This window comes from Tiliqua scincoides, chromosome 3 (assembly GCF_035046505.1).
Source record: "Tiliqua scincoides isolate rTilSci1 chromosome 3, rTilSci1.hap2, whole genome shotgun sequence".
Taxonomy (NCBI): Eukaryota; Metazoa; Chordata; class Lepidosauria; order Squamata; family Scincidae; genus Tiliqua; species Tiliqua scincoides.
Window position 1 is genome coordinate 3,950,397 of NC_089823.1, and position 17,107 is coordinate 3,967,503.

General features: G+C 41.9%; 1 protein-coding gene across 4 annotated transcripts in view; it reads left to right on the top strand.

Annotated features, from left to right (window-relative positions):
- FAM168A (family with sequence similarity 168 member A) overlaps window positions 1–17,107 on the top strand; it is a 148,514-nt gene that overhangs the window by 21,180 nt on the left and 110,227 nt on the right. For all 4 annotated transcript variants that reach the window (XM_066620004.1, XM_066620003.1, XM_066620005.1 and 1 more), the window contains exon 2: window positions 7,618–7,717. The gene's annotated coding sequence lies outside the window, so the exon portion shown is untranslated. The remainder of the gene's footprint in view (window positions 1–7,617; window positions 7,718–17,107) is intronic.

Genomic DNA, 17,107 nt, shown 5'->3' on the forward strand with positions numbered 1-17,107 from the left:
GTTTGACACCCCTGACCTAGATTATCTTGGAGGGCTTTCTAATCCAATGATCATCCTTAGCGACTAGGAGCAAGTAAAACTTTTTTTCTGGGCAAGAAGGTTGCTTGTCCCCTCTGCTGAAGGTGCCTTGCATTTTTGTTCGTACTTTGGCTGTTTGCAAGGGTGGCTTTTATGATCTCTGCTAAATTAAAATTAGATGAATAGTACCACTTGTACTTCACTGCCGTGACTGAAGAACCGGTTTGTTTTTTTATAAAAGCTGTTTTGAATTGAATTCTGTTCCTGAGACTCTGCTGCTAGGTGAATGTGGGCATCACTGTAACCAACACTAACATTATCTCTGTGAACATTTAAATAAAACAATTCTGTTTGTAGCCCATTTTAAGAGCTGAATTGTTTTTTTAAAAGCAAATGGAAACTTATTAAACAAATTGCCCCCACAGAGACTGAGGAATAACTGATCTCTTCAGTTCAGCTGTCACGGGCTCTGCTTGAGATGAATACATCCATGTCTGACTTCCAGAAGACCTTCCTTATTAATTAGGAGTGCCTCTCGTGGTGGTACTTAACTGGATGCCACAGAAACTGGATGAAACAATGTACAGTAGTGCTTTTAATTAGAGGAGGGGCAATCACTAGGTGGGAGAGTACTGAGTATTTAGAAGATGGCAGATTCAATCCCAAAAAATTCTAGTTACAAGGATCTGGTAATAGGACCAGGAAATGTTAAGAATACAGTACTGGTTTATATTTTTTTTCAGCAAAATGTTTTCTCAAAGCAGTTCATATAGCAAAAGAAATTATAAGGTGGTTCCTTGTTCCAAAAGACTCTGCCCCAAACCCTGGAGAATGGCTGCCAGCCAGAGACAGTACTTGGGCTCAGTAGAGCAATGGTGTATGGCAATTCCATATTTTTAAGAATCAGAATTCATGCTACCTGAATATATTTTGCTCAGGCCTGTTTTAGTATCCGATAGTAGTTTTGGTCTATGAAATAAAAGAATGAAATTTATTCTTTCTCCTTGATTAAGTGCTTCCCCTCTTCCCCAGGATTGCCTTCATCCTTTAAAAAAAAAATCACCCACACCCAACTCTGTCTTTAGAATTATGCAGTTTAATCTGATTGGTATGACATGACAGTCTGAGCATCAAATTGACCAAGTTAGAACTCTTTGCAAAATACCTTCCCATAGCATATCTCAAATACCAGAAGCACTATGGACACAATCCACAGGGAATGCCAACTTATGCAGTTCCTATTAATTCAGGAACACTAGTCGGAGAGATGTTTCTGATAGGATTGTAATGTTCCTTGATTATTTTGGAGAAATTATTTGCTTCTAAGCAGTCACTCCAGTGAAATGTGGAGAAAGGACCAGCTGAGTAGCTACGCTATGTTCTAAAGGAGCAAGTGCTTCCAAAAGGCTGGAGTTGTAGTTTTGCAGAGCTGCTCATATAAAGAAACATATTCATTCCAGTGGTGATAATGAGTTTGTGTATAGGCTTGCAGCCTAAGAAATGCACTTACCTGGGAGGAACGTTTCATTGAATTAAGTGGAGCTTACTTCTGAGTAGACAAGCATAGGCTTGTACTGTTAATAGACCTGAGGTGGTGCCAATTTTATTTTATTTTTGTTTGTTTTTATAAAAAAGAGATGTGCAGAGAGTGGTGTTATGTGTTTTTATTTTGTTGTCACTGTTTTCACCCACCTCTGCTTATGAGTTGCCAGACAGTCATGAGTAAAATCTCAGATCAACCCTAACCTTTCTAGATAGCCTAAGGAAAATACTATGTATGTATGTATGTATGTATGTGTGAGAGAGAAGAAGCACCACCAGAGAGCTGGTGAGTGAAGGTGGGCTGGACTGAGTAACTTCCACATTTGAATCCTGTTCTAAATTGATAGACTGCACTGTGGCATAAGAGCATTTGCAAGTAGGCATGGGGACGTCATGCACAGTCTATAAAAGTGGAGTGTTCTAATCTATTCGCTGCAAGACACCTTTGGGAATGAATGGGAAGTCTAGTTGGAGGTGGTGATTACCTTAAACAGTGTTTCTCAAACTGTAGATCGGGACCCACTAGGTGGGTTGCGAGCCAATTTCAGGTGGGTCCCCATTCATTTTAACATTTTATTTTTAATATTTTAGACTTGATGTTACCATGGTATGTGATTGCATTCGGGGAAATGTTACAGACCTGTACTTTTAACAAGCTATTCTGCATATGCTTTTAACAATGATAGTGAATGGGACTTACTCCTGGGTATGTGTGGGTAGGATTGCAGCCTAGGATTGTTAAAAATTTTCCAGCTTGATGATTTCACTTCCAGTAATGACATCACTTCTGGTGGATCCTGACAGATTCTCATTCTAAAAATTGGGTCCCGGTGCTAAATGTGTGAGAACCACTGCCTTAAGAGGTATGACCTGATGTTTGCACACTTAGGGTCAAATCCTATTCGATTTGCCAGTGCCAATGCAGCTGCAATTAGCAGCCCCAATGCAGCCCCAAGGTAAGGGAACAAATGTGCCCTTATCTTGAGGAAGATTCCATGTCTGGCCCCGCCCCCACAGGATGCAGCATATGCCCCATTGGCATTGGTGCTGGAAAGTTGAATAGGATTGGGCCCTTAATCAGTCACCTACCCTCTTCCCAACTGCAGACATGGTTGAAGTTTGCATAAGATATGGAATTCCCATATTTCAGATGCTAGAGCTGCAGTTAGGGTTCCACAATCCTTTCTGAGCTGTGTCATGTTTTTATGCACAACATCATATTGGCTTTCTGTAAAATAAGACATTTGTCTCTGTTAATGTGTAGTTTCTGGCCCTTTGTATGATGGGTTTTGATTGGGTTTTTTTGGTCCTTAATGCACCCTTTCTTCTCTCAGAAAGCTTCAGGGAAATGTCTTTTCATAAGTCCCTCCCCAACATGCCAGCCTGCTTCTTCCAGCTATAAATTTTGACAGGCAGTATCTGTGGGAAAAGTACACATCTCTGGCTCCCAATAATTGTTCACAGCTGCAAGTCAAAGACTCATTTAATTGCACACTTCCCACCTCCCCCCCCTCAAAAAAAACACAAGTAAAATGTAATGTAAATTTTGTATAAGTTATATTCTGCCTGTAAGCAAACTATACTGCTGCCAATGCAGACAAGGTGGGAATCAGTGGAACAGTGCCCTTAAGGTATAAGTTCCCCTACATCTAAGCCTGTTTAAGGAAAACAGTGCTGACTGGAAAGCCAGTGGCAGCTTCCTAATATCACAGAAGGCACATATAGGATGACCTGCATTTAGTATTGGTAGCCTGAGTTCACATACCCCTTGAACCAAGCAGGAAAATATTTATAAATGGGAAGAGAATTATCTGATGTGTCATAAATTACTAACAAAAGTAAAATGTAACAGGCAAGTAACTCCTGATGTTTAATTGCAAGGTTCCTTAACAGCCATGCCAGTTTCACTGTTGTTCCCTCTCCCAGGAGCTGATGAAGAAATCTCATGGATGCTGCATCTTTTGCCACATGCATTGACATTTTGAGACCTTGGCACAGTCACTGCTGTGTCTGTTTGTGAGCTTCCCTGTTTGGGTCATTTGGTTGGCTGCTCTTGGAAACAGGATGCTGAGCATAGATGGACCTTGGTCTGATCCAGCAAGACAATTCTTAACTATTTTCCCAACCTTATCTGAGGTTGAGACATGTCTAGAATTGGCCAAGTCGGTATCACCCAGAGCGTGGATGACCAGAGTTGTGAAAACTACCTGAAGTTGCCTATTGCAGTCTTCACATGATCAAGAATTGCAAGCATGGCACTGCTGTTGCTACTCCTCTCCCCTCACTGTTATCCCACAGGTCCTGCTACTTTTGCTACATCTGATCTTGCTTCACCGCTCCCACTATACCAGTAATGCTCTAGCTGCTTACTCTTACAATGAATGCCCAACAGCCCCTGTGCAGAACTCCACCAACTACCACCTTTCCTCTCTCTTAGAAACCCTGAAGAAAGAGCCCTCACTGTCTCATACAGGACTCCTTGTCCTCCTTGACTTGCCCTCACTTTCTCATACAGGAGTCCCCAGACCAGAAGTGTGGATGGCAGAGGCATATGGAAGAAATGAAGGGCTGGTTTCTTGAGGACTTTTGGATGCAATAATGAATTGGTGATACTGGGAATTAAGATGACTTAAATATTTGAATTCCGGTGGGGATCCTGTGCATCTCTCCTTTTGAATTAAACTGTTAGTACAGCTTGTGGGTCAGATGGTACACCAGAAATTTGGAATTTTCATGCGTGTACAAATACGAATATTCAAAGTCATCCTAAATTCACAGGCTTGTTAGATGTCTAATTGTAGTTAAGTTTCTAACTGCATGGAAGTGGTACCAAAAAGTTGCAAATCAGTTGACCATTCCTGCTCTGGAAGCTTCTTGCTGCCTGTAGGCCAGGGTTGTCCAAACTTTTTGGCAGGAGGTCCACATCATCTCTCTGACACTGTGTTGGGGGCTGGGAAATAATTAATTTACATTTAAAATTTGAATAAATTTACATAAATTTACAGAAATGAATATATTAGAGATGGAACATATGAATGAATGAAGGTCTTGAGATAGGTCAAGGCCTATGAAAGTCCATGTGCAATGCAAGACTGACCTTTCCTTTGCTGCCGTTGCTGCTTCACAGGTGTGAAACAGCAAGCAGCGGAGGGAGCCTTTGGTCCACAGCTTGCATGAGAGATCAAATAGTTGACTGTTGTGCTGAGAGCAGTTGTGTTGGGCTAGCGCAAGCTCCAGCAGGTCTCTGGTGGGCCAGAGGCTCATTGGAGACTGGAGGCTCCCCATGGGCCGGATTGGGGGTGTCCCTGATAGCCGCAAATGGCCCCCAGGCTGTAGGCTGTAGGCTGCTGTAGGCAAATGGATCTCTTATTCATGTGTTCCCTTCTCTTACTCTGTCTTTTGAATGCTTTCTCTCTATTACTGTAATTCACCCTGAGTGCTTGAGGTAAGACAGGCTATAAAACACAGAATGTAATATTTGGGCCTCAGGAAGGAGGGGAGAAGGACAGGTTGCTTGTTGCTCCATAATTTCTCACATATACTTCCTCTCTTACTCACTTAGAATTGGACTTGGTGGCCCCTTTGTCCTGAACTAGATCGAAAGTCTGTCCATTTAGTCTTTTGTTAATGGCTGTTCTTTCAACTTCATGGTGCTTGTTCTGAAAGACTGGAAAGTGTGCCTGTCTCCTCAGTTGTCCTCAACATGGCTTTGTGCATGTCTGAGATGAACTTAATAAAATGAAATTCAATACTTTTAGATGACTTTCTGGAAATTAGAGATGCAACTTGGTGCCGAAAGGGAAAGATGCTGAGAACTGGCAGAGGTTAATGAGACACTGTTTGCTCAGACCTTGCTGGACATTGTGCTTTTCACCTTGGAAAGACTGTTTGTTGGTGGGGGCAGTGCTGCTTTGAATTTGAGAGGTCTCTGAACTGTCTGTGAGGTAAGCAGGAGAGCTGTATGCTTATTCACAACCCTCAAGCATTGCCATGTTTTCTTCACTGCCTTCGTTTTGAACTTCCAGTAATGAAATCAAATTTTCTAACTCTATTTTAATTGTAAGGCCTTCTCTCACTAAAGCCAAACATTGCCCACACTACTTTTTCTTGTTTGGCCTTCTTAGAGGGTAATGTCTGGATAAGAATTGAGAATTAGGCTTTGTGTTTTCCTTGTTGCATACAATTGACTTATTCTTCTTAGCCGCCCTGGGTCCCTTTGGGGAGAAGGGCGGGATATAAATAAAGTTTTATTATTATTATTATTATTATTATTATTATTATTATTATTATTATTATTATTATTATTATTATTATTATCTGGGAGAAAAATATTGCATTCCTTTTAAATTTTTTTGAAATACAAATTTCACAACCTAAAAAAGTTCAGAAATCAAAACACAGATTGATATCAATTTCCCAAACTCTGGTTCTGGAAGTGCCAGCATCTCATAAAGGTTATTAAAGACTGGGTGATGCAGTTGCTGGGGAATTGCATTTCAGTGGTGAGTCACAATATATTATTGCTGGGTTAATTTAACACATACCCCAGCTGTGCTTCTATTTCTATTGCTTTATTTTAACCTCTCTTCAGTAGCTGAGATCTCTCAAAGCATTTTGTTTCAAGTTGCATTATATGTACATTTATACTTGCATGAATTTAAGTATTCACATTCGGCAACAACAAAAAAAGAACAGCAAGTTTAGATAGTTCACCGCCCTGCCACTCACCAAGTATTGTATGTGCCCCAGAGTGAGTGTGAGATGGGGGAATGAATCTGCTGTTCCCTCAGTCATCTAATTTCCATGCCTCTTGTTGTGTGATTTTACTTTACTTTTACTACAGGACATATTTTTCAGATTTAAAGTCATTTAGACTATACATGATCTTCCCCTTATGCATTGACTCAGAGCCTAATCCTTGGGTAAGATGTGACCAGACTGTATTATCCATTTTATGGGGAAATGTTTGGATTATGTGTTGTTCAGTGGTTAGTGTTAATAACTGTTTTAAAGCTGCAAGATTGGAAATAGAAATAGACTCAAAAGCAGATGATCTTGAGCAGGCTGCTACCTGATGATGTCTGAAAAGGCTCCTTTACTAAAGTGTTTTCCTCTTTCCAGTGGTCTTCGGGGAAAAATAAAGTTTTAAGTAAAGTTATTTATACCGTATAGATTTTTGTTTTCTGGAAGATGTGACAAAACTGATTGTAAATATTTGTGCCCTACTATTTAAGCTGCAGCAGCAGCTTCTATGAAGTCATTTAATGGGAAATTAAGATAGCAGTCCTTAAATCTTTGCCTAGTAGGATCCATCAATATACTGTGATTTTTAGGACTTGCTTCTTGGTCCTATCCTGTTCCCCAAAACCTTCATGCCATTTTGACCACCAGCTCCAATTTGGAAACTGCAAACTTGCCCACAAAACTGTAGAAACAAGTGGGAGGATAATGCTGTTAACTGGGAGAAATTGGGAACTGTGTGATTTATATAGAATCAATTTTGTTAATTTCACTTGCAGCCACGGTGACACTGACTATCTTGGCCTGTGACAATTGGTGTAATATCATTAGGGATTTGCAGAAATAAAATGTGATTTGGTTGTGCTTTGCAGGAGGGGATGTGCCTATGTTAATTGGACTGTTTGCTCTATTATTCGTTGATAGAAGTTTTCTTGTAAATGAGTGGAGTGTCTGGGATTTTTCTCCTGGAAAGATTCCCTTGCCTCTAACAGTTGCATGAAAAGTAAACTTCAGTGGCAATGGGAAAAGCGTCACCTCCTGATGACATAGCTGTTAAAAACACTGAAGTCTTGCCAACTTTTTTGCCTGTTGCAAGTCTAAGATAAAGGGATGTAACCCTTTTCATAATGGTCAGTTTTGTTATGTTCCCAGGCAGGTAGCTAGATAAGACTTTGATTCTTCATGGATTTGTTTTTTTCTCTTATTCAGACTTTTCTATTTAAGCTTCCCTTTTCATTGAGCTACATCTTGCAGCAACTTATGGGTTTTCTTTACCTTTCTTTTTGTTGCTTATGACCTTTTTTGTTACCGATTTAGAACTGTGGAATGCTGTGAAGACCCCACCTGTCAGACGGAATACATAGACAGAATACGTTTGGAACGGTTTTCAGCTGGAAGATATACTGATCTATAAAAGGTACCAACCTTTGCACTTTACTTGAGAGATTTTGTGTATGTGAGATTTTACCTGACTTTCTTTCCAGACCCTAAAACCTACAATAAAAAGGACTTTGAAGGACTTTGTTAAGGTTTGTTATTTCTTAGGTACTTAACATACATTTGGCATTGTGGTACACGGTATGATGTAAATTTATTTTACTTGTAGTAAGAGATGGTTGGGTGGCAAGAGCCTTCACATTTAGAAGTTAATCTGACAGCAGCTTACATTGTGCAAAGACAACATGGAAAAGAAAATGTTGGTGGAGTGGGCTAGAGACCAGTGAATTTAAACCCTGGAATCTTGAAGCTGATACAACATGTTACTTGAAAGAAGTTGGGGGAAGGGGAGAACACCACCCTGTGTTTGGGATGCTAAAAGTTATTAACCTGGCTGGACAGAAAATATTCAGTTCTATTTTTCTAGAGTGCAGTTGGTGCAGCTATAAGTCCATCCTGAAAATGTCAGCCCTCTGATATCTGTGGGGGCCAAGCCTATAAGTAGAGGGACTGAGCATGGGACCCTAAAATTCCAAGAATGACTCTGTGACCCTGGAAAAAGGTTCCACTGTCTTTTTCCTTTTAGCTCTGTAAGGTAAATGAAGTTGGCTTAGCTCATCTGTTTGTCCTTAAAATCTTGCTACTAGCCTCTGTGAATCGCATGACCTGGTGGCTGGCACTCTGTGCATAACCAAACTCTCTAAAGCCCCATGGTCTAAATCAGGGGTGTCAAACTCATTTCATACAGAGGGCTGAAGTTAGTATTCAGGGCTCCAGCTGAGGGCCAGAAGTGATGTCATTAAGCAGAAAGTGACATCATTAAGCAGCTAATGGCCAGAAATTAGACCCTGTTCTCATATAGAAACTCATTAACTGCAAATGACAGAAGAGAAAGTGCGCAAATCTTGATCATATTTTAAGATTTGGGAAAGCCCAATTTTCATGTGGGCCACCTTTTCAGCTGTAACACTTTAGCAGCTAAGAGCCTGGGGGCCAGATATAAAGCTTCCGGGGGCCGCATCTGGCCCCTCGGCCTTATGTTTGACACCCCTGGTCTAAATCCTTCCATGGTGTGGGTTGCAATTCATCAGCTTTAACTTTTTCCTGAGGAATGTTGCAAGGGTTGTATGAGGAGCAGGACCATATCTAAACTAAGGACTGCCTAAATATCTCTTGAAATTTTGTGCAAAATAAGAACGTGAAAAGGACTTCATTGAACAGATCCTGGTGGATTACCAGTTTACTGTTTTTTTGTTTTTTTTCCTGCAAAAATACTGCAGCATTTTCAGCACTGGCAAATCCTTAAGTGGCTGGGATGAGATGAGAACAAAAGGTTCACTCACTTGTACTTGCTTTTGCGTGGTGCCTTCCAACTGTGTATGTCCTACATAGCTCTGCCTTCAAAAACCCAAATGGAAATAGCGGCTCTCGCTTCTGATGTATAATTTACTGCTTTTTCCTGGGGTGCCAACCTTGTTTGTTCTGGTAAGTGCATGTTCTCTGTGTACAGCCTGCCAACAATTTTGTAGCAGAATACATAGTTGCTTGATGTACCTGGGTTTCTTTGAAATGCTTTTGAATAGAGAAATTTAGTTAATAGGCTAGCTCTTCTTAACCCATAAACACTTCCTGTTTCCCCCCTGTTCTTTGTGACTAGGTAAATAGATACCTAGGTTGCAGTCTGGTTTACTTCAGAGTAGTCCATGAGACAACATGGAATTGTCTAAATAAAATCTTCAGTCAGTCTTAGAGCAGGATTTTGAGGCACCCATGGCTGCTCTTGTCACTCTTTTTCTCTTGATTAAGCCATGCTGTCATGAAAGTTTCCAAGCCCAGTACAAATTATTGTGATTAAATGCCTCATTCAGATGTGCCCCATAAATGCTGTGGGTCAGAGGAATGAGCCTTTGTTATTTAGTAAGAGGCAAATTAAGTTTTCAGCTTTCTTGGCAAGTCCTAATTTAAATTTTAGACAGCTTACATGGGCGAGCCAACTGAGATGCACCGCCCAAGTGAGATGACCTTATGCTCAAGTTTGGGAAAATGAAGTCAAGGTAAGGTGGAGCATTAAATACCGCTTGCCAGAGCAGAGCAGTAAAGTGAACAATGCAGGAAAAGATTGTGCAGCCTTGTGGGAAGCTCCTGTAGATCTCTTCATAGGTGTTGAGGGCTGTGTGCAACTGATATTCCTGTTTCTTTTGAGTCTGCCTATATATTCTCGGGCCCAGACTATAAGACTGGCTGACTGGACCACTGAATGTTGTGTCTTTGTGGTTTTGTCAGTGCTGTTGTAAGATACTGTGTCTGAATATGCCCGTTTCAGAAGGCATGATGTGATGCAACTGCCAAAATGGTTCATTTTATGCCTGGGGCACATTTCTAATTGTGTAGTACTACTTGGCTTTACATACTATACCCACTAAGCTTGTGAATATGCTGCTATCTAGCCTTCATGTATAATCTGGAAGCCATATCTGGGCATTTGAAAGTCAATCTGGTGTAGTTTACTGGATGATCTTAGGCCAGTGACCACCTATCAACCTGACCTACTTCACAGGCAGGGTGCTTGTAAGGATGAAAGTAGAGGGAGGAGCCATGTACTCTACCTTGAGGTCTTTGAAGGGAAGGAGGTAGATAAATATGAAAGACAAATAAAAGACAAATATTTCAGAAAACTGTTGGCCCGCATCTTATACAGACTTTACTTGCACAAATTCAATGACATGCGTTCTGCAAAAAAATAAAAATAAAAAAGAGGAAAAACAATTTAGTGTAGGCAGTTCTGCTCACCATTCTACTTACTGAATACATGCCCTGGAAGGAGCCTGAGAATGAGGTTGCTGTTCCTTCAGTCATTCTCAGTTCCCATGTGCCTCTTGTAATTTTCAAAAAGACTGTGTATTTTTCAGCTGTATAGGATTTTCAAGATAATTTTGAATATACAGGTATGTGCCCCTTAGCGACCTACTGGCTTACACCTGGATCGCATACAAAACAACCACATGTAGTCACGTGGTCGTCTGGGGCACACACCCCAACCCTCTGGAGGATTGTTTGAGCCTCCCAGAGGCAGTACACGTCCAAGTGCTGCCTCTGCAAGGCTCAGACTGAAGGAAATTGTGCCTCTTGTGCAATTTCTGGCTTACTCTGTGAAACTGGAAGTCACGCGAGAGGCGCATTTTCACTCAGTCGCTCACTCAGACATGCGCTGCCTCTGGGAGGCTCAGACAGAGTGGAGCATTCCCCTTCCCTGCAGACATTTCAGATTGTGTCAAGCGCTGCTTGACAACGGGGATCACGGTTAACTGGCGCACGACTATACACCTGCAGCCTCTGTGGGGCTCAGAATGGCTGAGAAGACCAAAAAATTGCAACTTCCAGTTTCCAAAGGGAAATGGAAAGTGACTTTTTTTTTTGCCTTATAAGCCATTCTGAGACCCAGGGAAGCCCTCCAGGCGTAGTAATGATTTTTCAGCCATTATGAGCCCCGTAGAGGCCGTGGGCAGACATGTGTGACCTCTGTGGGGCTCAGAAAAGCCTCCCCAGAAAAGCATAGCTCCCCTCACCTCTGGAGACTTGGAGGGGAAACAGGGATCAATGATGGATTGTTGCATATGCAATTTGTCGCTGTTTGGAGTGTTGCTAAGCGACATTCACCGGTAGTGTGTTTGGCACTGTACAAGTAACTAGATCTTTGCACATTATGCAGTATTAAGTGAATGTTTTCTGCCTTGGGAAAATATTGCTAACTGCAGTTGTTTGGAATGTGTAACTCGCATATATGTGTTTTGTGTGTTCATGTTGGATTTTTAGATATGGACAAGAATTTTAATTATGCCCCTTAATGTGTGAAGTGATCCTTACAATTTATATTAGGATAGAAGAAGAGGGAGAGGTCAGAGATGGATAGTGAGTAGAGATCGATGATTAAGGGGCTGCAGAAAAGCAGATCAGGCAGACTAGAATGGGTTAGGATAGGCTTGATTAAAGTGTGAACTTGAGGGATGCTTAAGGATGGATCTGGAGGAGGCCTGATGGGAAGGATGCTTCAAGCACATGTGTGTATCAGTTTGGTAGACAGGAAAAAGACAAGTGTGTTAGACGGGGGTGGGTGTGCTGTCAGTGGATGAATTGGAAAAAAGGGATGTCAGTGGAAAAAAGGGACACAGTGATGAATAGGCTCAAATGTAAGGTGAAGAAGCTTGAAGTTGATGAGAAGTGATGTGATCATCGTAACGGCAGAGAGAGAGGGGAGCTTGGAGGCATTCGGAATTGACTAGAGATGCAGAAAGACAAGCGGGAGGAGCAGACAGCACGATGCTGACAAAGGCTGAGAAAGAAAGCAACCTGAACAAGAAAAGGATCTAGCTAGCACAACTGACTCAACATTAGGGTTTATTATCATGATGATTTTATCTTTAAAAACCTTGCCTTTCTTCTCCTAGTTTTAAGACCCAAGGTAGCTTAAAATTATAATTAATACATACAATAAACAATCAAATAGAAGAAAATAAAACAGCAGCACACTAACAGCCAATCTATCAAAAGTTTGATGAACCATAACTGTTTCAGTGTTTCTGTGGGATACTGACAAAGTGCCGCTGTTCTGCTCTTCTGTGGAAGAGCACAAATTGGGGGCTGTAACAGAGAAGGCTCTTTCAAGATGTGGATGACACCTGCAAGAGGAACTCACGATGACTTAGGGGGCAGGCAGATTTATGTGGGGAGAGATGGTCTTTCAAATATTCAGGTCCCATGCCATTTAAGGCCTTGACTAGGCAACATTGGATTATGCCCCAAATTATAAGGGCATCTCATGAAGATAGTGCTATAGGAAAATGTGCAGTGACCTTTATTGATGTATTCTGAACCTTGCCTTGTGTGAAGTGCCCTCTCCGCTATAGTACGGTGTGGAAAATTTATCACTGCCATGACGGGTTCTGTTTTATTGAATCTACCATTTCTGCTCTGGGGCTTACTTAGGTCTCTTGAGTTGGCATGTGACGAATGGAGAGGTTTTGTGCAATGTATTACACATGGTATAGAAAAAGTGAATGTAGAGAAATTTTTCTCCCTGTACCCTTCCTTTTACTTATTGTGTTTGTTTTGTAGTTTGGATATTTCAAATTTATTCATCTTTTTTGTTGTTTTTTACAAATGCATTAGCCACTGTTCAGCTGAATAAGTTCTCAAAGTGATTTACAAAAAAGGAAAAATGCATGTGACTTGCATTCCCCCCTACATTTATATACCACCCTTCCCTCAAAGAACCCAAGGAGATGTACTTTTATCCTCACAACAACCTTGTGGAGTAGGCTAGGCAGAGAGAGTATCCTGGCCTAAATACACCCAGTAAGCTTCATGGCTGAGCAGAGACTTGAACGTGAGTTTTTCTGGTCCTAGACTAACACTCTAACAGCACCAATGTTACTAGTCTTCAGTTGGAGAATGGCTTGTGGTCAAGTGATTGTGGGGACTCTGCCCTCCTGGTTCCCCTAGAAGGTGGTAGTACTGAGAATTATCTGAAGTTTTCTCCTTCCCTCAGATAAAACAACTAAAGAAGAAGGGTGGGGTGTAAAGTTTTTTTTAAAAAACTTGTACTGGAGCTGAGGTTTACTCAGTGAAATCAGTTGGTGAGATATTCCAGACAGAGCCTTTCTTTCCACAATTGGTGGAATTCACTTGATGGAAGAGGAGATAGCTGCTGTCTTAAGAGGCTTGCAAGGTGAGTTAGGCCAATTCGTGTAGGGTTGCTGTTTGCAAGAACAGTAAACAGTAGGGGATGTTTTTCTGTAGATTTTCATGGCCAGCAATAATTCAACAATTTAACTTATCCAGGGGAGAAGACCATGCTTGTGTCAAAGGATTAAAATCCATGTTGTTAAAGTCCAACGTTTTATTCTGTAACTTTTTCAGAACCTTGTCGGGGAAACAAGCCTAGATAGGACATGTTGCAAACTATAAATCTATACACACCTTTACTAAATGTTACGGAATTGACCCATTCATTCACTTGATGCCATTTTTGATAGGCAGGTGGTGCAAGGGTCTGCAGTGTAATTCCTGCCCTTAGGGAGGCACTGCTCAGAAGTATCCAACATACAAAGACTGAGGGATTCCCACTCCAGTCCCCCCATCTCATCAGATCCACAGAGAAAAAGATCAAGCAAAAGTTACTTGTGCTATTGTCTCTCCTACATACCTCAAGCAAGAGGATGGAGATGGCTGAAAACAAGGGAAAGGAGTGTGCTGCCAGGTACATGTCTAGGGTGCCGTCTCACAACCTCTGAGGATTCAGAATTCACAAATATCGACAACTGCATGCATTTTCCTAGCATATGAACAAAACTCACTTAATAAAAAGTGTGTGTGTGTGTGGGGGGGGGAAAGACTCCCTGATATCTCATGATAAGGAAACCCACCTGGGTTTTGTATCCAAACATGCAATTATTCTGTGGAAAATGCCCATTTCCACATGGTGTTTTGCATGTTTGTTCTGGGCCTGAAGAGGTAGCTGGTTGGTGGGGGAGATGCCCACCCCTGTCTGCCATCTTGCAGTTGCTGCAACTACTGTTCCTGCCATCCGCACTCTCTTCTTTTCCCTTTCCAATTCAAGGAGTGAGAGGAGCAGAGGTTGTCACATCAGCAGATGCGTGAGGGGGTAGCATTTGGCACACTACCTTAGGCATTGGGCTGACCTTACTGGTCAACTCCAGCACTTTTGTGTGGTGCCCAGAAACAGATTGCCATTGTAGTTGGCATAGTATTGATGAAATATGTGTTGTCATGGTACCCTTGCTAAACAGTCTGACACAGGGACCAACCAAAATTTCCAAATGACCTTCAAAGGCAGCCCCACATGTAGCTCATTGTGGTAATTAACTTGGAAATGATTTGCACATGAAAGTGTGCTCCAAGCAACTGTTGAGACTTGGTTGTCCGTGGTTAGTGCCAGATCTAGAAGTAAGCCCAGGCAGTTACTTCAGGTGGAATATAACTCCATCTAGGGGAGGTTGTACACCATCTGGATTGGCAGTCTTCCCCTCAACTGTACCTCCTCTATCTTGTCTAGACTGAGTTTCAGCATGTTCATCCTCTCCAAAACCAAAACCACTTCTAAGCACTATTCAAAATTTCCACCATCTCTCTGGAACCTTCAGATCGAAATGAAACACAGAGCTGAGTATCATCTGCATATTGCTGACAGTTTAGCCCAAACCTCTGGATAATGCTTTACTCTTTTCAGTAGGGAGCCCATGGGGCTGTACTAGGCCCACTGTGCTTTTACCCCTTTCCTGTCACTTGCCCCAGTTCTGGCTGCTGTGTTTCCTTATAGTGCATGTGTTGTACGACAACATATTGACCAGGAATGTGGTGCTGGCAGCCACCAGTGAGCAACCAGTGCATGAGAGTGGGGATGGCTCCAGAGTGCCAGATCAGGAGGTACACTAGCCTCCCCCACAACATAATTAAGTGCACTGCTCTCAGCCATGTGATTCAAAGGTTCATCAGGATAATGAAGTACGATGGAAGAGTGTTGCTCCTGCAGCAGTGTATGTTCTCCCCCTCTGGTTTCCTGCAAGGCCTCCCTTAGCTGAGCGTTTCCTTCTTCCCAGACTAGCATCTCTTGTCTTGTCAGTGGAACATCCTTCGATTCCTTTTCCCTTTTGGCTTTGTGAAGGAACAGCTGAGCTGTTCTTCTCAACAGCGCGTTCATTGCCTTCCAGAGAGCCTCGCTGTAATTCAGTTATGAATCATTGCTTTATTTGTCATGTCAAGCTCCAGGAGGATGGTTTAAAGTGCTTTTAGTCGGCAGTAATTTGAGGCACTCTGCCAAGCCGTGTTCTGCTGTTGTCAGACCTGGCAGTGGCGGTGGCTGATACGGTGATAAAAATGCATTCTGACTGCAGATGAGTTCAGTGGTTGTTGGAATGTCGCTTGTTTTTACATGTGGCAGGCAATAAGTGCTAATTAACAGGCAGATGAATTGGTGGGGTTTATCCCTGAGGATTATGGCCGTGCTGGGGAAGTAGAGCCAGGAGAAGGTTTCTGGGGCTTGTATGTGCTTATAAAATGGTTTGAATACTGACCCCCCCCCCCCCCAGTGGTGCTTTTGCTAAAAAAGTTTTATGCAAAATGTGGGTCTCTGGAATAAAATAAAGTGCAAGGTAAAAAAAAAATTGAATGCAAAGCTTTTGATGGTGTTTTCTTTCCATGGAAACATTTGAAGATAGTTCAGGAAAGATGTCAGGAATGTAAAAAAGAAAAACTCTTATTTGAACTGTGTCCACCCAAACGCTGGGTTTAAGTGATGGGCTCTTTCAGAGCTCCCTTGGCAGAGCAATTTCCTTAAGTTTTGGTTTTTAAAAGAAAAGCTGTCTAAGAAAGAACTGCAATCCTGATGGGACATAAAATGTTGTTGTTAAGAAAAATTTCCTTACTATATTCTCATGGTACCAGTATGCTTGTATAAAGTGAGTAATTATTTTGTGTTAGGTCCTTGTAATTGGGTTCTCTTTGTATTCAAAATAATATTTTAAACAGGCTGCTGTGTTTTGTACAAGCTTGTATGTGTGTTGTACAGCTCCTAGCACATTGTAGAAACAGCAGTTAGCAGTGGTAGTAATTCGTCTGAAATATTTATATCTCGCCTCTCCCCACCCTGCCCCTTGCTGCCCAAATTGGCTTACAAAGTCCATAAAATCACAATAACAGCAGAACAAAAAGGTAAAAACAATCACCTTTGACGTAAAGATATTTAACATCCCACAAAACAGCCCAAAATAAACAAACCAGCAGAATTAAAAAGGAAAGACTAAATTAAAGAGGAAAGTGTTTAGCTGCCTAGCTAGCAGGGAGGGCATAGCTCTTCCACAACAGTGGTGCTGCCTTACAGAACCTCCTGCTCTTTGCTTCTGTTAGCCGGGCTTCAGCTAGAAGTGGTGCTTGCAGAAGGACCCCCCCCCCTCAGATGACTCCAGGGGATAAGAACATCAGGTGCATATAGAAGAAGGTGGTTCCTTGGGTTGTCTGGCCCCAAGGCATAAAGGGATTCAAAAGTAAAAAAAGGCTAAAGGTAAAAACCAGCACTTTGAATTGTGCCCAGGAAATTAACTGGCAGCCAGTGCAGCTGCAGGAGCAATGGTCCAACAAAGGAAAATTGTTGAACCTCGGAAACCTCTTGGGCTGCTGCATTCTGCACTTACTGAACTTTCTCAAAAGTCTTCAAGGGCAGTCCCGTGTAGAACATGTTACGTCAGTCACATCTTGATGTCACCAAGGCATGGACCACTTCAGTCCCCAGTGGGAATGTTGAGGATCAATCATTTTGGCCTGTGAGAATATGTAGATGGCAAATCTAATTAGTTTA